The sequence below is a fragment of the Tachypleus tridentatus genome, chromosome 10, assembly GCF_004210375.1.
Source record: "Tachypleus tridentatus isolate NWPU-2018 chromosome 10, ASM421037v1, whole genome shotgun sequence".
Classification (NCBI taxonomy): Eukaryota; Metazoa; Arthropoda; class Merostomata; order Xiphosura; family Limulidae; genus Tachypleus; species Tachypleus tridentatus.
Genome location: NC_134834.1, coordinates 66,645,216 through 66,666,602, shown reverse-complemented (window position 1 = coordinate 66,666,602; position 21,387 = coordinate 66,645,216). Strand labels below are relative to the sequence as shown.

Genomic DNA, 21,387 nt, shown 5'->3' with positions numbered 1-21,387 from the left:
ATTTTGAAATTCTATGTTGAAGGTAGATGGAGAGGATATAAAAAGTTATTATTCCTTAGAAAGTTTATCATGGTAAAAATAGAATGTTATCAGCGTGATAAAATGAAAGTGTAATAAATAAAATGTTTAATTCTTGACATTGTATTTTATTACTTATACTTGGTTGTATAATTAGTTGCAGTTAGTTTTGACCCCCGCTTGTACAGCGGTATGTCTCCGGATTTACAACGCTAAAATCAGGGGTTCGATTCCCCTCGGTGGGCTGAGCAGATAGCCCTTTGTGGCTTTGCTATAAGAAAAACACACACACGCACTTAGTTTTAAAGAGGAAATATGAAAAACGAGCAACACTAGATAAAAGAACTAGACATTTATATGTAAAAACGGCTCGTTTGGGTTGAGAAAATATTTTACATATATTTTCTCAACCCAAACGAGCCGTTTTTACATATAAATTTCTCAACAAGTGGGTTTCTCGACATCACTGAAAAGAACTAGATAGTATTATCATAGATAGAGGACGGAAACACTAAAAGTCTAAAAGGTGAAGGTTTTTGAATACCTTACCAACGTTTCGACACAGATAAGTCAGACACTTCAGTTTTATAGCTATATGTGATCTGCACTTAAACCCATATGCTGAGATTTCGTATTTCCTTTATGAGCAAGTAATACCTTTTTTTTTCTGCATGTGTTAAATACAGTGCGTTAAAGGACATATGATGAAAAAATTTATTTCAGCAAAATAAACAGCGTCAAACCGCCAAAGCTATCAGATGCAAGTCAGCTCTATTGGCTACACAAACAACAAACTCGAGCGGAATAAGAGAAAGCGCAATATAAAAGTTACTAGACACTCTGATAGTTCAGCACAAGAACAATATTAAAGTCACAACAAAACAAACGCAGCGTTGTGAGTTTCTTACCGAAGAAATGACACTGGTTAGCAAGCTTTTGTATTTGGGTTTAAGCAAAGCTATGTAAAACATAGTTCGTTATATATATGGTATTAGTGTTTGAACTTTTATTTAATCAGCAGTTTCTCAAATTTCGGTGTCTATTCAGTTCCGTATTTAACTTTACACATTACTATTTTTACAAATATTTCAACGACTTTCTGTTATGCGATTTTACGTCATCTGTGAATACTGCAAAAAAAATAATCAAATATCCTAAATTTATTAAAATACTTGTGCGGAGGTAACTATTAAAAATGACCATAGAACCTTGAATTGTTGTCCAAAGAATTCGATTCATCAAAAATAGGGCACTTCCTTTAAAACAACACATGTAAGAATTTAGTTTAAAAGAAAAGAGGATAACATAAAATATGATGGCTCTTCCCATATGGGATATTTAAGAAAAATCATTCCTTTCAATCCTTCATCATCATTTAATGTCTTATACATTAACATCTTCAATTAACGTAAACCTACATTACATTCTAAGCATCATTAGCACAGTTCCTCCAACCTTCCCCGAAGAGCTTACAGAACAAAATTCTAGTATTTCATTTGTTCCACACCTGAACCCAAATATTTGATCAAAAATAATATTTTTATTTTTCATTAATATCAAACCGATTCTTAAATATTTATTTACCACTTACATTAAACCTGACTCATCTGTTTAACGTTTCTTCATTCTATACATGAGATGTGCTTGTAAAGCATCCTCTTTTAGGATGGTTGGTTGGTTGGTTGATTTGGTGTTTTGTGGCACAACCAGAGTGGCTATCTGCGCTAAACATCTGGTAAAAAGTTAAAATTAAAGGAAGTTTAGAAAAATTCGTAAAATAAAATTAAGGTAAAACAAAACAAAATTAAAAAACATAAATAGAATAAAACCAACGTTTAAATCTAGTCTACAGCGTTAAGAGAAAAACTACAGTAATACAAGCTGTAAAAGACTTTCTGTAGCATAATTGCAATTATCATAACTCGCCAGAAAGACTAACAGGTAAGTACAATAACAGGATGTGAAGTAACGTGAGCGATTCCAGGGTCTGTAGAGAACTAAGCGAGTCAGTATAAATAGTGGAATTTGGGTACTGCTCAGCTTCTTTGTGATGCTAGGCAAGAGAAATGGCATACAGTTCAGTAATGAATACAGAAACTGTAGAGGGGATTAAGCGCGCAACCACCGAACCACAACAAACCATGGTAGAGCTCACACAGTCACCTGATTTAGAACCATCTGTATAAATAGGAATGGAAGGATGGTTCAAAAGATATTCAGCAAATAAAAGACAGTATTTCTGGTCAGGAGTGCCTGCTTTTCTCAGATGACTTAAAGATAGGTCACATTTGGGGACTGTAAGAAGCCATGGTGTGATGGACTGACCAGTGGTTACACCAATGTTAACCAAGGACAGACCCAATTCATTCAACTGCGCCTGGATGCGAATGCCAAAAGGAAAAATGGCAGATCGTCTGTTTTGAAAAGTATGGTCCACCGAGGAAGTAAAACACAACCTCAGGTGGGATGCTTTGGTAAGGAACGAAGTTTCGAAGCATATAGTAAGGACAGTTACAAACGGCGAAGGTGCAAAGAAGGTTCAAGAGGCTCTATATATAAGCTCTGAACTGGGGAAGTGCGGAAAACCCTAATACAGAGCTGAAGTCCTTGATGATGAATGGGGTCCAGCATCTTTAAGGCCGAGGTTCTGGCAGAGCCATAGACCATTGATCCATAGTCGAATTTCGTTCGAATAAGAGCACGATATATTTTTAGCATAGAACATCGATCTGCTTCTCAAGTGGTGGAAGAGAGGACACAGAGAATGTTCAGTGCTCTTGTTTATTTGACCCATAGCTGCGTGATGTTTGGTATAAAGGTCAGCTTACGGTCAAAGATAAGCCCAAGAATTTTGTCTTAGGGACCACAGGCATCACAATTTCACCGATACAGAGTTCAGGATCAGGGTGAATACCCCTTTGGCGGCAAAAGTGCATGCAAGCGGTTTTAGAGAGAGAGAAGTTAAAGCAGTTTGCTGTGGTCCACTTCAGTAAACGATTGAAGGAAGTCTGTAGCTGCCGATCAATATACCTCATGTTCGAAGACTGACATGAGATGTGAAAGTTGTCAACATAGAGCCCGCTTGCAACGGTGAGAAGGAGCTGTTCAGTGATGGCATTAATCTTTATAATGAAAAGAGTGACACTCAAACACAGCCCTGAGGGACTCCAGTTCCTGTAGAAAAGAACGGGAAAATGTTGAACCCACACGAACTTGAAATCTCCTGTGCATTAAATTTTTAATAAAAATGAGCAAATGACCACTTAACCCATATGTATGAAGATCTCGCAAAATGCAATACATCCATGTTGTATTATAAGACTTTTCAATGTCAAAGAATATTGATACAAGATATTGTCGTTTGAGAAAGGCTTCTCTGATTGACGTTTCAAGACGAATCTGATGGTTCACAGTATATGGCTGTCCTCAGAACCCACATTGGTTGGCGAGAGGAGGTTGTTTGATTCGAGGAACCAAACAAGACGAACATTAACTATCCTCTCTAAGGTCTTACAAATACAGCTCGTCAAAGCAATTGGACAATAGTTTGAAGGAATCTTGAGATCCTCCACAGGCTTAGAGAAAGGTAGAACAATAGCCTGGCGTCAGGCATCGGGAAAGACATTCTCCTCCTAGATCTGGTTAAAAACAATCAGAAGAATAGCAAGGTTATTGATGGCTAACAAGGTAAATGAAGAGTATCAGAACAGAAACAGTTGCTTCAGGTAAACACTATGAACCATTCCTTCAAAACTATGGATGCATAATGCTAAAACTTGTCTTTTAGGCTGACAAAAACTAAGCGTTCAGCTACAAGTTCAAACAATATACGTCTTACTGTATATATTCTGGCTAGATACACTTAGCACAACCCTTACTGCCAGACACCCTTGACAATAGATATTTCTACTAGAATAATGAAAATTCCAATTACGAACCATTAATTCTGTTTTACCTTAAAATTCCTTGTAAAATAGAATTAGCAACTAAAATAATAGTTATTAAAACAATGCTATTGTTAACTGTACATTCTGTTTTAATATCAGATATCCCTGATGGATGTCAGAAAAATCCCATTACAAATTACGTTCTGCTGTTGATATGATTATTCCCCAAAATCTGCTATTAAAAATATAATTTAGATAAAGGATAGGAAAGAAGCAATAAGTTGTGTTTTTCCAGAGCTTAAATAAGTAGACTTATGTTCGGTCCTACCATGTGTGCTAATTCATATGCGATAAACGCAACAATTCGTAACTGGTCGTGTGAAGAGCACTCTTGCAGACGATATAGGAGGTACTTCTCATTGAAAGTTATTAATCCACAATTCTCCATAGCACTGCAGATGTCAGGAAGAGCTATCATGTCTGTCATAGAAAAATCATGATTTCATTACTGTCTGGTTTCATTTGCTCCTTAAAACAATTAGAAATATTTCTTTATTATTGGTAGAGGATTACCACTTCCAAATATGTTATTTCAAGTGTTAGATCGAATATTTGGGAATATTTAAAACAGCATTTTAACAATTTGAATCATATTTTAAGCTTTCAACAATTACCTCGTATCACATGGAGAACAGATAACTTGTGACTAACATAAACATAAGCCTATTATACCGATAAATAGGTGAAATAGCACTGGGGTGTTGTGACAAAGATTTAATATTGTGTAATGAAAAACTCGTTGAAAGTAAGATTGATGGAAAAATGCAGAAGTGATTATAAAGCAATTTCTTATTTATTAATCTTCCTACGAACGGATAACAGAGATATTATATTTAAATAATTAATTAATATTATATTTAAATAAGCATCATTGGATTCCATACATTTTTTTCTGTTATTTTTGTGTACAACAAACATTTTGGAAAAACATAATTTGCGCAAAAATCAATCTGCGCTGCAATCTATCATTTGATTTGCCAGTTTGAGTTATACAAGTTTGGGGAAATTCCAACCCTTATTAGTAATCTTGGACAACTGTGAGGTTTAGTCTTTCTTTACACTCAAACACTAAACTTTTGATCAACACAAGATTATATATTTTTGAGTTGCCATTCGTTATAAGAAATTCTGAGGGCTTTTATTCAAATCTCGCTGGGTAACAAGCGAGTAAAAACAGACTTGCGCAGAAGACAAAATCCAATGTTAAATACAAAGGTACACAAGGGTATATCTGTGCTGTATCCACCGTGAGTATCGAAATCCGATGTTTAGTCTTATAAGCCCTCATATTTACCTCTGAGCAACCGTCAAGCTAAATTCAGTTAAAGAAAATTATACGTAGTTTGTTAAGCAAACTCGGAGTCACAGATGTAATCGGCTAAGTTCAATGAAAGAAGCAATATGACTTAAATAGGTTATTTCGAAAGTTTTGATTTACTATGCTGTTTAACTGTTGCTTAAGTCGTAAACAACAGCAAGATGTATATGTCGAACATCTCTTCAACAACATCACTTCTACACATCTTTGTGTTCTAAAAACCACCAAGATGTCTCACTTTTTCTCCTTCTATGATTAGGATAATACGTAAACAACAGTTTTTATTTTACTTTAGTTTGCAAATTGGTGTAAATTATGCGCATAAGAAATGTGATTTTAATCCCAGATGTCTGTGTTTGTCTGGTGTGCATGTGCATTTTATCACAATGTAGTAATGTTGTGTTTTGAAAATGAATAATTTTGAGTATCTCGTTCAACACTAATGTAATATTGTTGTTTTCATCTGTAAAAGTAGGTGAGAAGATTGGCTGTATATAAAACTTCCCTTGTTCTAATAATAAGTGAAATCAATTCCACGTGTGTTATGTACAAATCATAAATGATTATCTCTACGAATGCATTCCCTAATCTTGAGATGAACGATGTTTTTAAAATCATTTAAGAACATTACTACGAAATATTAATTAACTATTCCAAGGCCAGCACATTCTCCCTCTTCAATATTTAGTTTTCGGGACTTTTCACCACCTTTGACAAAAACAATGTTCATGAGAACATACACAAAATAAAAAATATACATTGTAACAAGTATTCCACTAATGGTTCTATAAAGATCGTTAAAACTTACCAATTTTGGGTAGTGGATAGGATATATTAAAATACTTCTCAAAATAATTAAGGATTTTGACTCCCGCTTCGAGGGCATAATCCAAGTGCTGATATCTATCAGGCGCAGCATACACGCCAAACTGAAATATAAAACAAATGTTTAATTAGTAACAATTATCACTTACAGTGTAACCAGCCAATAACTTTGTGTTAAATACAGTAAAGAAAAATCAGGGTCATCAAAATCATTCTAATTACAGTACTCAATTTGATCTACTATTGATATACAAATCAAACAGTTATACTTTCAACTTTTGCTAATATTGCTAGCTATAAAGTAAGCATGTTATTAAACAAGGTGATCACTGGATGTTTTTCATTACCTAACCAAGTATTGCGCGAACCTGTTGCGTTGCAAAACACGGGGATCGCTGATTGTTTTTCTGTAGCCTACTGGCTACTGTATGGGCTTTTCGCTGCTAAATATAACGATTACTGGTTGTTTTTCTGTGTCTGACTGAATACTGTGTGGACATGCTGCTAAACATGACACTGATTTTTTTCTGTACATGATCGGATATTGTATGGGTTAAATGCGAAACATAAAGAATATTATGGTGGTGTTTTTTTTTTGTCGCTCCTTGGAAACTGTAGGGGTAAATTGCTAAACATGAACATTATTAATTGTTTTCTTTTCTGTACCTGAGCAGATACTGCATGGGAATGTTGCTAAACATGGGGAATATTGACTTTTTTTTTTTCTGAAGCTGACTGGATACTGGATCGGTATGTTGCTAAACACGAACATTATTAATTGCTTTGTTTTTGTGTTGTTGATTTTTTGTGTCTGACTGGGTACTGTATGCCAACAATAAACAAGTGAAAGCAATTAGTATATGCCTACTGAAGTTTTCTGTCACTCGTTCAATATTCTGAAATGACTTAAACATTTTAAATGCTAAAACGTAAGTCACCAATATCAGTCACAATGAAAATGCACACTTATCTTCCTGAAAAATCACTTTTCACTGTCAGTATTGTACATATATTTGTGAATATAATCGGTTATTTTCCAGTTTGCAAACAATCGTTTCAAATTCATCGAGCTCTACGCGAAGAGTGATATTTCCTTTTAAATTTCGAAACTGAAACCAAGATAATATTTTTAATTACGTCGAAGGTTAGTTTTCTTCAACTCATACGTTTCATAACTTATTTCCTGTTTTCATTCGTCCTTTGACTCTAGAAATAAAAACCTAAAAATCATTCATACCTCTGTACCTCCAGGCGTGATGGTCCTTTTGCTTTTGAAGTCACAAACAGTTACGCATAACAGGTACGTTGGCATGTCTATGGTAGTTTGAAATTGGGTCTTTTTTAGTCCGAGGGTCATCATTCCTGTGTTCTAGAAAGAAGAAATACTTTCAGAACCAATAATTATGAGACAACGTAATACTTTATTAAGAAAAGGGGGTTAAAGTAAATAAAAGTTGTAAGTTTAAAACTCTTGTTTCATAAGTAGTTGAAAGGATGGGAAGTAAGATTAACAATTATTAAGCCTTCTGTTATTAGTAGGTAAATATATTATATATTGTGGGATAAATAGAAACAAGATTTTTTGCACATTTATTCAGAATAAAAAGGATTCCAAGTATGAAATCAAAATAAGCTTAAACTACACTCTCACGATTTGGAAAATGTGATAAAGTATCTAAACAGCAATAAAACAAAATTGTTTCGTTTCGTCTCTAAATTTGATGCCATTTCGTTCCTGACTAGTTAGCTATAGTCATAAAGGATACAAACACACACACACACACATACATATGTAAATATATGTGCACACAAAAAAGACTTAGTCGTAAAGTTGAATATTTAATATATCCGACTTAAACATGGTATTTCAGTTTTAACAATGTTCAGTATGCCTATCAGACTGCATAATTTCAAGTATTTGAAGGAATCCACGTATATTTTATCTATACAGTCCTTTCTTTCCTTTATTTTTAAGTAGTTTCTCATGACAGGTTTTTTCACTTCATTATGTACCAGTCTTTCTTATTGTCTTTGCTTATTCTTTTAAATGGGTAGATCAGAGAAATCAACGAGAAAAAACGAATATTTAATTTGTTTGTTGTTACGTAATATTTCTCACAAAATCTTATTTTAAAGAATTCTAGGAAGGGGTATGGGAGACATCTAGTGAAATTCATCCACCTATTATAATGAATTAACAACTATGGAAAACTTTTCAGGACCTGATTGCATTCAAAACATCGTTTTTAACTAACTTCAACAAGTGGTGTAATCCTATCTGCATTCCAAAATCAACAGAACGGTTTGTTTTCCTCAAAATCATACGCTTTGACTTAAAGTATAATACAACACAGTACCAAAAAGGAATTTGGAATTAGTATTAAATAAGTCACTAATAATCAGTCTCGTGTTCAGTCCTAATTGTAGCCTGCAACCAAATTCTATGCGTTTTGAAATTATATTAAGGTAAAATTCCAGAAAGTGTAAAATAAACGTTTAATTGCATAACTTATCATAATATTTTCTAATGTGCGATAAAGGGGCTTACAAATCCTTAAACATAAAATATTTTTCACAAATATTTCCAGTTTTACTTATAATTTTAAGAGATCCTACATGAGAAAATTTCAATTATTCTAAATTAAAATTCCCTGGAACAAATTTTCGTGATTGAACGACCCGGCATGGCCAAGAGTGTTAAGGCATGCGACACGTAATCTGAGGGTCGCGGGTTTGCATCCCCGTCGCGACAAACATGCTCGCCCTTTTAGTCGTGGGGGCGTTATAATGTGACGGTCCACTATTCGTTGGTAAAAGAGTAGCCCAAGAGTTGGTGGTGGGTGGTGATGACTAGCTGCCTTCCCTCTAGTCTTACACTGCGAAATTAGGGACGGCTAGCACAGATAGCCCTTGCGTAGCTTTGTGCGAAATTAAAAAAAACAAAACAAACCTGACTGAACACAAATCGCGATCTAAGAAGTTTGATTTTGATTTTACTCAAAAATGGAATTTTATATAGCTTAAAGATGACTTTATATAATACAAAAACTAAATGATTTTTCACATAAAAATGAAATACAAATGAACATTACATCAAACTTTCATTGTTTAATTTACATGAATATTGTTCAAATAAATTTATTCGAACATTAGCATAAAACGTGTATAAAACTACATTCTCTCACATACATACATGTACGAAGGTGTACACATTTTGGCCCGCTGGTGGCACAGTTGTGTGTCTTTAGACGTAAAAAGCTACAAACCGGGTTTTGATACAAATAGTGGTGAGAATACAGATAAACCATAATGTTTGAAGTTAAACATGGCTGTAAGCGCGTTATAATATTCGGTCAATAGATAGCTTTTTTGTAGCATTGCGCGAAATTAAAAAACACAACAACATTCACATTCAAACATGTTTATGCTAATGAATATAAAATATAAAGTACCATTACCATAAGATATAACAAAGAAATAATATTTAAATAGCCAACATTACGTAACATAAACATTGATATAGATACGACAAGCAAGAATTGATGTTTCAAATAATGTCGGTTGACATCAGACCATCTTAGATGATAATAGAAACTGTTACACAGTCTACCATACTTTAGTTCTTTTACAGCATGGCCAGATGGTTAAGGCACTAGAACCTTAATATGAGGTTTGCGGGCTCGTATCCCGGTCGCACGAACATGCTCGCACTTTTAGCCTTGGGGGCGTTATAATGTGACGGTCAGTCCCACTATTCTTTTATAAAAGAGTTGGCGATGGGTGGCAATGACTAACTGCCTTCCTTCTAGTCTTACACTACTAAATTAGGGACGGCTAGCGCAGATAGCCCTCATGAAGCTTTGTGCGAAATTCAAACTAAACCAAACCAATCCTGTACAATGAGGGGACTTTCTTGAGAAGACTTTGTATGTTTAGTTTATCTAGAAATCCTAAAATTCACTCGGGTGTTTGTGTACCTGGCTATAATTGTCGTGGTATAGTGACAATAGTGACATTTTCCCACATACCACTCGTTCTAATTGGCTACAAAGTACTTTTAGACAGACTATGGCAACTTAGGTATCCAAGATGGCTATAATTTTTATGATGACAATCAACTATCCAGACAGTGTCATTTTCCAATAAAAATGGATGTAGGTGTTTTATTTATATCGTCTTAGTGTCAAATTGTATATTGTTGTCCATGCATAATACCATTATTTTAATTTTAGCACGTATTTTGGCATATATACTACAGCAGATTAGTTTTAAGTAGCAATAAATCCATTCAGTTTTCAATCAAAACACTGTTCTATGCCTGGCACTGCATCTTCAACATCCTCAATCATCTCATCTATAAAAACAAAGGGGAAGTTTGTGCAGTGATATTCTTACACTAACCTCATTCAACTGAGAAATCTAGCCAATTATTCTTTCAGATACATATTTATGTATTACCGTCTATATCACAGTTACATCTGATGAATAATTTCTGGAGCTGGTAGTAAATCTTTTTGTGGCCGAAGATTATCCTGCACATAAAGCCAATACCATCTACTGCTGAACTTGATAATACACAAGAACTATGAACAGGTAGCTACTGCTGTGAGGAAAGGGTAGAGACTCTTCATCTGTGCACCTGTGATACTTGTGCACACTTTGTATAAACATTTGTTATGTAATGCATCTAAACCATCAGCAGAATAGTTTTAATACAAATGAGTAAGAACCTTCTTGCCTGCATAAATTTTCATGTTTAGATGTGTCACTGGAAGACATTTCAGTCTGTTTTTTATATCAGAACCATTCCCTTTCCTTTTTCAATGCTAAAGAAGTATGATTTAGTATCACATATAGAAATTGCATTCATGAGTGACAAGAAGTAACACTTCTCTGGACCTAGTGTTTTCTGCAGCCAGTTAATGTTTCACATTCATTATACGTCTGTTTTCTCTGTTTTCTGTCTTGAAGAAAAAGTTAAATGAGTTTGAGTCTGCATAAAAGCACAGTAGCACTAAGAGCTCCACATCTTATTCTACGTCAATAGTAATGTATTTCCCTGTAGGATCGACTGCTATCTGTGCAATCATTAGGCTGACATTGCCTTCTGCATGCAATTTTTAAATCAATTTCTGTTCAGTCTCTCATAGAACATAAAGATGGATTTCTGTTTATTTCACATATTAACCAAGAAGTACTCTTTGTTCATATTTATGAAAATTGTTCTAATAAAACTCATTTAGGTACTTACAACAGCTTTTGATTATCAAAGATATATAGTATGATTAACAGATGAACCTATTTTATAACTGTTAAAAACAAGATGGGCTATTCTATTTACATTGAACATAATTTGCAAGTAGCTGTTGCAAATGCAGTCAAATGTTGCTTCTCATTTCCATTATATTCCTTGAATGAATGACCAACTATCAATCATATAACACATTCCATCTTCATCTCAGACAAGAATTTGATTTCCTTGCTTCACAATCCAAATTGGATCAGTAAATAGTGGTTTGTTTTCCTCTAAAGAAAAATCCAGTTGGATGGAACAGAGATGATGCATTGCTGCAGAGCTTGATTTGAATGTTTCTGTGACTTGAACTACAACAATTACAAATGCTTGAACAAGATTTTGGTATCCATCAGGATGGACTCATCATTAACATTGGCAGAAACCTAATGCCCTATTGCGACTACATGATTTTTTCTTATTGAACGTGTAATTCAGAATGTTCATCCCCTCCATGTTTCCAAAAATGTTGCTTCTCACTTCTTTTATTTCATGAGCGTTTGCACTGACATCAGCTGTAACACTGGTGGTAATGTTTTGTAAACATGGGTGTCGCAGTTAAAAAAAAGATTTCAGTACTGAAAACCAGATCATCTTTATCATCCTGGCCTTTGTCACATATTTATATTGTTATTTGTCAGATAGTTTGCATTTATAAGATCCTGCATGGTATCAGTTACACCAGTTCTGAGAATCGCGCATTCCCTGGCCATGTGTCATTTCACCTGTTTCGTGCTTTTCATCAAAACCTAATCTATTATCAAGTATGGTGACACTGATGGCCAGAAGTGATCATTATACCAAATAACATGGTACTCACTGTGAAAGAAAGCATTCACACTGATGTCATATCTCAAGCTGAAACATATGCTGTAAGTAAACATACACTGCTTTGGCACGAGTTATATCCCACAACAGCAAAATATAATGCATTTCTTAGAGTTATTGTAAATGAAGACTCCAGTTTTCCTATCCATTCTGCTTTGTTTAACTAGTAAAGCAGACCGACTGTTTTCACATACTGCAGTCACAAATGTGCAATAGATTGATTAGCCACTACAACTTTCTTATTTTTCTAATTTTTTGTGAACTTTATTAATAAGACTTTTCAATTTGACAGCATCTGCAGAAAATTTGTCATCAAGGTTTGTCATACAGTTGGATTGTGTTATGAGGTCTTCTGAATATCAGCCTACATTTCATTTGAGCATGTACAAGCTCAGGATTTTCCACTGATGTTTACTTCATACTCTCAGGCATGTGGACTTTATAAAGGGGAACATTAAATGTCTATGCTATAATAATTGCATTTAGAGTAGCATCCACAATAAAATATCTCTTAAGTGCATCTTTCTAATGAACATGTAGTCCATGGTATTTTGAGTATACACAACTTTAACCAATTCTTTGAGACCTGTTACTGACATCACAGTACCTATGAAATCAAGAAAGCTCATTTCTGTTTGCAGGATGAAAAAATCGCAGGTTACTGTTATGTGGTTTATTGACAAAAGTTAATTGGTCCTTTCATCATAAAGCATAGATAAGATAAGGATTAGCCTTAATTGGTGTCATTTAAAATCTGCTACAACAGATTTTTGCACATCTTGTGTCACTGGCATTTATATTTATTATTAGCAAAACCATGATTGTTGGTTTTCCTGGATGAGTACCCTAATAGACAGCCTATATTATGATTAACCACCTTGGCCTAGGTGAATGGGTGATCCATATAACTTTCTATAGAAGATATAGCTTCTGTGTTGGGTCATTTTTTAGAGATCCACTAGTTTCGTGTTTATCAAGAGAAACCTTGCACCACAGGTTTCATTATAGAAGTGTATTCTAATTTTTTCTTCATCAAAACACCTACAGTTCTGGCATCACACCTTGACAATAATACTTCTCCTCTGATTCTAGGTGCCATAATTACAATTATGACCATGAGATGAATTTAAAATATGACTGTTTAAGAAACCAGTGAGTTAAATAGACCTAAAGTGATGATGCATCTGGGCTGCTAGAACAATTGTGTGATGCTAAGAGGACTCTGAACCAGTAGTAGATATGCAATTTTCTGTTTTGTCTTCATCTTGCAGGATGTTATCTGTAAATGTATATGCAGGGTCTCTCGTAGAAATGCAGTTTTTTTCCAACAAAAATAAAACCTTATGGGTGGGTGTAGACATCTGTGGATGTTTGACAACATATGATATCATTCTTGATTAGTGTTGTAGCTAACTTAACAATTTTTTCTCCTCTGTTTCAAATTCTGAGTTTGAGTGCTTCATGAAGGCTATGTAGGATATTTTATGCTGTGCTCCTGAATGTTAGTGCATCAACTTTTCCACTGGTGATGGTAATAGTGATACTGTTACCAAAGTGTTTGTCAAGGTTTCTCTTCATATCCTTAACACTATATATCTTAGTATTATGGTTGCAGAAATCTCAGATTTTCTGTTAGGTCACTGACAGTTGTTTGTTACTAAGCATATTCCTTCAAGTATTTAGCTACTTGTAAAAAATTTTCTGTCTTTGAGTTATCAGGAGGTATACTTAAGTTTAGTTATTTACCTTTGTATGTCTATGGATTTGTTAGTGGCAGTTGTTCCTCTGTTGATGTTACGAACATTCTTATGAAGTAGCATCTGCTGCATCTAAATATTAAGTGAAATCAGTTTTGTTGTAAAAAAAATCAGTGCCAAATTGTCGTCACACTTTCTGCAAGCATGTTTAATTGTTGACTATAATTTTGCAGTTCTCACAGCAAAAATACCATTGTTATTGTTTTCTCAACATTTGATAGACTGAGTGCAAAATAGATTGTGATCACTAAACCTGAAATTACACTATTGTGAATGAACGCTGTGATTGGTGTTGTTACTTTCTTAACTTTTCTTTTTTTTATTGTTAGCTTATGGCTATTAACAATCTTTTTGCAATACCTCTATTGACATGCTTTATGATACTTTGTCCAACACATATGGATGCTGTTTTCACATCATTAACTTGCTTTGTTAATGCCACTTTTGGAATATAATGACAGGAAAAAGATAAGCCTGTATTTGAAAAGTACCAAACTGTAGGTTGAGTGTTTTTTTCCCATGCACAGTGGGTATAATTGTTTCTAACAGATTTAAATGCTAGTGTAGGTTTAATTTTATTATATGTATATTGTGTCTGTCATTACAGTAATTTTCAACAGATTTTAGAAGTTTCACTGTTTCAATTATATGCTATAATAGTTTTCTTGAAGAATGTGGAATGAGATTAACCTATTAGTGAAAAGAGGAATAAGAGGTATGTGCACCACGCAGGTGTTTTCTGGTTATCAAGGTGAATGATATATTTCTTTTCACATAAGACATGAGGACATCACCGGTTTATGATAAATAACTCTGATGGAAGGTAAAAAAATTCAGTATTCTAGCTTAGATGAATATCGTTATTTACTTACAATCACAATATAGATATACTCGACTACAAATTACAGGCACAACAAAGAAAATATTGGTAAATTATAGTTGGTTCATTGGTGTATTGAAAGTATTGTGGTTAACAGAATTTGTTTCATAATGGCCAAAACAATACAACTACATACCTAGATCACACTGTTTATATGATAAAAATGTATATTAGCAGGGTAGTCTGTGGCCATCTTGGAAAATGACAGCAACTTTGAATTATTTTGTTGTTGGCTACCATCTTCTAAATTCATATATTCATTCTAAATATTTTAATATTCAATGAGATGTTTTGCCAAAAAAGTCACTCAGTGGTCATCTTGGATTTGTGGAAATTGGCAGTTTTCCTCCTCTTCATTCAGTTGTATTTATGTTATATTGTTTGGGAGATATTTTTTAATTACTTGCAGCACACCCCATTTCTGTTACATTTTTTACATTATACTAATATATTTTAACTTTAAGTTCTGGTACAGGATGTTTTTTTTTCAAAACATACTTATCTTACACTGACAATATAGCTATTCTTTAACATATGCTTTGCCTGCTCCAGTCTTTTATACCCCACTTAAATACCCGTTGAAATATCTAAGTTGCAAATTTCTCCACCCTCATCAGTGTGTCTTCTATCCTGGTAGTGTATGTAACTGTCTTACTTAGATAATGTAATCACATTTTCGTGACATATCATGGTCTTGTCTGATGTTATAGACTGTAATTTTGTTTTTGTTTTCTTTGGAAAATTATAATTACATGGATATGCAGCTATGAATTCCCATATTACTGTCATTGACAAGGTATCTAATCTGAGATTCCCTACTCCTTTATCTAGCATCTTCTCTACATGGCTGAATTGGGGACACTTTCAGTTGTGGCTATCCATGTTTTTATCCACCAAGGATAAAGATCAATAAAGACATTCATCTAGCCCAGGATGTTTTCCTAGGACTTTTGAAATTGCCTTTTTTGTTGATCCTGGAGAGAATTTAGGTTCTGTTTTCTGACACTTTTTTTATCTTTTACTAAGTTGGCTTCTGACAAGTCCAGTTCGAATCTTGTTCCTTTTTTCAGTTAATCATTTGGATTTGGAAGATTTTTGGGGCTTTTCTTTGTCCCCTTTGAGTCTACTCCTCCCTTGTTGTTGGTAGTGGGGGGTACTATTTACTTTCTCCTGAATTTCTGTTTCAGACTGGGATATGTATTGTTATATTATGTAATGGGATAAATTGATCTTGCACACTCCTTTGTCTCTTTGCTTGCCTTGGGTTTCTGCCCCCTAGTGGAAGTATATTTTTTGGCTGCTGACATATCATAAGTTAGCATGATTGTAGGACTTTCTCTTTCCCCCTTAAGTTCTGTTATATCCTGATAAATTATTTTTTCCAAAGTTTTGGCAATTAGGGAAGGGGATACATCCATCTGTGTAATTATTTTGCCATCTGTGTCTCACCTCTGCAGTCAGTTGTAATCTAATAATTTGTTCTGACCTGTCAAACCTAGGAATATTATGTTGACCCTCTTTACCTTCTGGTGTGGTGATTGCCTCGACTGTATATTTATTGGGATTTTTCAGTTTTCCTTAATTTTCTCCATTTCCTTATAGGTGGATTGCCAAATATTAATTTTGCATATTTTGGTCTGTACAGGTGAGGTATCTACTGAGTTACATCTCATCACATTCAACACCTTTGCCTTTTGCAGCCCATTTCATTTATCCAGTGGGGACATTTTTACATGCTGGTATTCATTTTCTCCCATTGCTTTCTTTTACGCTCTTTACATGCTTGGGTGTTTTTCCTCTGAAAGTTTTCTAATAATGGAGGAGGGGGATATTTTTGTCAAAATCTTGTCTCTTTATTTTACAGAATCCCTTCCATCTTGCTTTGACTGGATCCCACTTTGCAATAATTACTGTCCAGATAGGTGTGCCTCTCTCAGTCCAAATCCACACTAACAACTACTTTGATTGCTACTTATTGCAACAGGCTCTGTAGAAATGAGGTGTTCCATAAGACCATCTAAACACTTACCAGATGTTATTAATGTATTTTGTTGAACTGCCTCTTATGGACTATCATGAGAAAAGATAAAGGGGATTTTGTCTGTTCCAGCTGATAATTAGATTGAATAAATTGGGGTTGGTTTATTTAAAAGAAAATTAAGGAACCTTTGCACTCTTTTCGGAGCACTGTTCTTTCAATGTCCCTTACTATACTAAGATTCCAGTCACTAGTGTGGTGGACAGGGACGTTTTATGTATAATGTTAAAGTGCTTCTTCACTGTTGTAGAATAGGTGAAGTTGGGGGCCTTACTATTTGGTTTCCTGGATGTTTTTTTCCAGATGCCAGTAGGAGTGGCAACAGACTCCACTGAAGCCTACTTGTAATTCCTGCTCAGGTGTGATGCTATGCTGCCTAGTTGAGGTTTGAATTGGTCTTTTTTTATCAGTGTTGGTTTTCTGTATTGATCATGGAAGGAAGTCCACTATTTCTGTTATATCCTGATAAATTACTTCTTTCCAAGCTTTTGGCAATTAGGGAAGGGGATACATCCATCTGTGTAATTCTTTTGCCATCTGTGTCTTATCTCTGCAGTCAGTTGTAATCTGATAATTTGTTCTGACCTGTCAGACTAAGTAATATTATGTTGACCCTCTTTACCTTCTGTTGTGGCGATTGCCTCGACTGTGTATTTATTGGGATTCTTCAGTTTTCTTTAATTTTCTCCATTTCCTTATAGGTGGATTCCCAAATATCAATTTTGCATATTTTGGTCTGTACAGGTGAGGTATCTACTGAGTCTGGGTCCAGGGTGTTGCCTTTCGGACTTCTTCAGGTAGAGAATTGTTTGTTCATTTAGGTGCTGCTTATTTTCTTTTTTGTGATTTAGGTGGTGCGGTACACATTACTTTATGGCTACAGGTTGGGATCCAATCAAAAGAATACATATCTAAGACATTGCAGTCCATAGCCCTAGTCACCAGTGTGGAATGTAGCAATCAAGACCTCTTAATTCTTTATGAGTTTTGGAATCTCTGATGTCCTAAACTGAAAATGTATTTCTGATAACACTTATCCCCACTGAGACTCTCCTGCCCTGTTTTCCCAGTAAAAGCTGGTTTATGTTTTGAAAAGTGATTACATGATCTGAATGAACTGCTTATATGCAGTACCTAAATAAAGAGCGTATTCAATTGATGGAGAATTTTGGAAATTATAGTTTGCTTAAGGTATTTAAGTTGGGTATAAAAAAAACAACTAAACAAGGGCAAGTATTTTCAATGCTTGATGGAAAAAGAGTGGAAAATGTTATAGATCAAGAAATAAATATGTCATCAGTGGAGAAGTATTATTTGAAATACACTTTCAGGTTAGGAAAATAATGTGTGTATGTTTGTGTGTCTATATATGTGTGTGCATATATATATGTATGTGTGTGTGTATATAAATATGTGTGTGTGTGTGTTCAGAATTTTCATTTTAAGTAAAAAGGAAAGCTTTTCAGTTATGGTATTTATTATTTTGTGTAAGTGGGCCACTTAAAATTAGTTAGTAATTTCAGTATAGGCCTATTATAGTTTTTTTACATTAAATAACATATGAAATATTTAAATATTTAAAGTACAAAAAATATAGGATTGTTATAAAAGACATGTTGAGATTTTAACTTCTTAATATGTTACTTTTAATATTGATTAGGATGGAAAAGTCAAGATGGGGTCCCAAAAATGGTGGAACAGTATCTGGAAGGAAAGTTAATGGTTGATGAGTTTGTCACACATACATTAACATTTGAGAAGATCAACGAGGCTTTTGACTTGATGCATAGTGGGAAGTCGTAAGTAGATTACGCTATTTCAAAAATTGTTACATTTTTAATAATCATTTTAACTGTGGAAGTTAGAAATAGTTTAAAACAGAAGCTCTTGTCAAATTCATTGATTTGATTGTAGTTACTAAATAACAACAAAATTCATAATTAAAAATATGTAACATAAAATATTGGGAAATTATATTGAAACACAATCTGATAAAAACTTCAAGAATAAATGGAATTAGATTATAGTTTTAAGTGATGAGATGACTATCACAGTTATTTTTCTAGTTTTATTTGAAGACTAGTTTTTCTAACTAGTACCACTTACTTCTGTTGAACATTTTGAACACTTAAATCACATGACAACAACAATAATAATAACACAATAAAAATTAAATGAATCTGATTTATTTAACAGCCCTATTAAACAGTAAAATTAAATTTTATCAACCATTTTAAGATCAATTTTCTATAATGATCACTGGTTGAAGGTAAAATTTGACATTAAATGGAATGACTAAATATTTGCCCTCCTGTAAACAGTTCTGTAAATGAATGTAAAATTCTCTCTGGCTTTTGCAATTCTTCCATAAAAAAAATGATTCTTCTGATCTCCAAACTGCACCCACATTCAAAAAAAAATCTTGGACACCTTACTGAATTTCTTTACTACAAAAAATCTAATGTGTTTTATATCGATGAAAAAAATAATAATATGGGACTGTTTCCTCCTAACAGCTTTCTCTGTTTGATAGACATTTCTTCCTTTTGAATATATGCTCATTATGATGAAAGTATTTACTTTAGATGCAGCACTTGAATCTAATTAGAATATCAAACTCATTGAGTTATGCAAACTCATCAGTAATTTTGAATTCAACAGTGAGGATTACATTCAAATTAGTGATGGCTCCTGATTGAGTAACATCCAAATCTTAACATGCCAAAGTGTTATATTTGCTTCTTTTTCTTTTTTTCTTTGGACTCTCAGGTTATGAATCTTTGCAAAACTGCTTCTTACAAATTAATTCCTTCTTAAAAAAAAGTATTAAACTTAACTACCCCCTCTTCCATAAACACATCCAAATTTCTTGAGGTAATAGTTTTTGTAAAAGATAGCCTTTTTGAACTTTAACTTGTATAGAAATTTAGCAGATTAGACCAATGTCTTCATTATTTTAGTTTCCATCTATTTATATGAAATATCTACAATCAAGCTTTGTGCATAAGGAAAATTTGTGCTGATGAAAATATTTAGAAGTATTAACCAAACCATCACACAGGAATATTTTATAATGACTTTGAGATTTAAAGATTAAAAAAGCCAGCAACATTCTAGAATGACTACGTTGTAACAGACAAGCATACATGTATACTTTTTATCCTTACAGCCAGATCTGGGTACATTTAATTTTAGTGATTTACATTTACATTTAAATTCTCTCAGAGTATGATAGATTTAACAGATAATGTAATGACAATGGCTGAATATTACTCTTTACATTTGATGCTACAATTTAAAATTCTTTGGCCCTTTCTAAGTGGTTAGGGTGCTCGACTTACCATCTGAAGGTAGCAGGTGGATGACTAACTGCCTTCCCTTTAGTCATTCATTGCTAAATTGGGGATGGGTGATGCAGATAACCCTCATGTACGTTTGTGCAAAAATTTGAACCAAACTAAACTTGAAAACATTTTTTTCTGAAATAGAAGAGGCACTAAATTTTTCTTCTTTTGTGGATTAAAAAACTGCAATTTTTCGATAGTGCATCGAAAAGCAAAGGAAACCTTAATTTAATGATTATGATTATAATAAATGCTTCATTTTGTAATAAAATCATAATTTTTTTATTATTTAACATCAAAACTGAGATTACCAGTTTCAATAAAAATATTCTTAGACCACTTTACTGTAAAAGCATCAGCCATGACTTGTAGTAAGAAAGATCTGGTTGTTTTTACCCCTATTTTTTTCGAACTGTAATAAACAAATAGAAGACATGATGGAAGAATTTAGTTTGTCTCAATAGATAAGTACCTTGATGTGAAAAACCACTTCGTATGCATGTGATCATTTAATACTTGTTTTACAGATTGCACAGTATCATCACTTTTTGAGGAGGAAATTTAGATGCAAGACAATGGAAGAATAAATTCTTACTATTCAACTAAATGAACATTCTGACATTAAAGTGAGTTAAAGATAAAATATTAGTCAGCTATTGTTGTAAGAATATCTGGATTTCAGGCTTTTCTTACATGTGCTCTTTGTATTTCTTTGCATTTGTAAGTAAAAAATATATTTTTGCAGTAGCTTTTGTATTTTTCATTATTATCTGATGAGAAAAAACAAACAAAAATCATGAGCTAATTATTATCTCTATAATCTTTGAAATTTCAAGTTTTATTTGGAAATGTTTCACAAAAACCTTGATCTTCATAATGTTGTATTTCTATCAGCTAATTGTAAACCTTTATTAAGTTTTCTGGTATTTCTATTAAGCAATGCTCTTAGGAAAAACAATTATTGAAAATGTGAATATAATTTTTTACCCTTGAGTGACATTATTTTTCTGTATTTTTGTCATTATAAATGAAACAAAAATAAATTCTTTACTGTTTTGCTAGAGTTAAAAAAACAAACATTTCAGTGTGAGTGTGGTGATGATGATTCCTTTTCAACCTTTTTCAGTTTTTTATATTTT

At 33.5% G+C, this 21,387-nt stretch overlaps 1 protein-coding gene across 1 annotated transcript in view; it reads right to left on the bottom strand.

The window, feature by feature from the left end:
• LOC143229476 (uncharacterized) overlaps nt 1-21,387 on the bottom strand; it is a 449,330-nt gene that overhangs the window by 21,675 nt on the left and 406,268 nt on the right. The window lies entirely within an intron of this gene.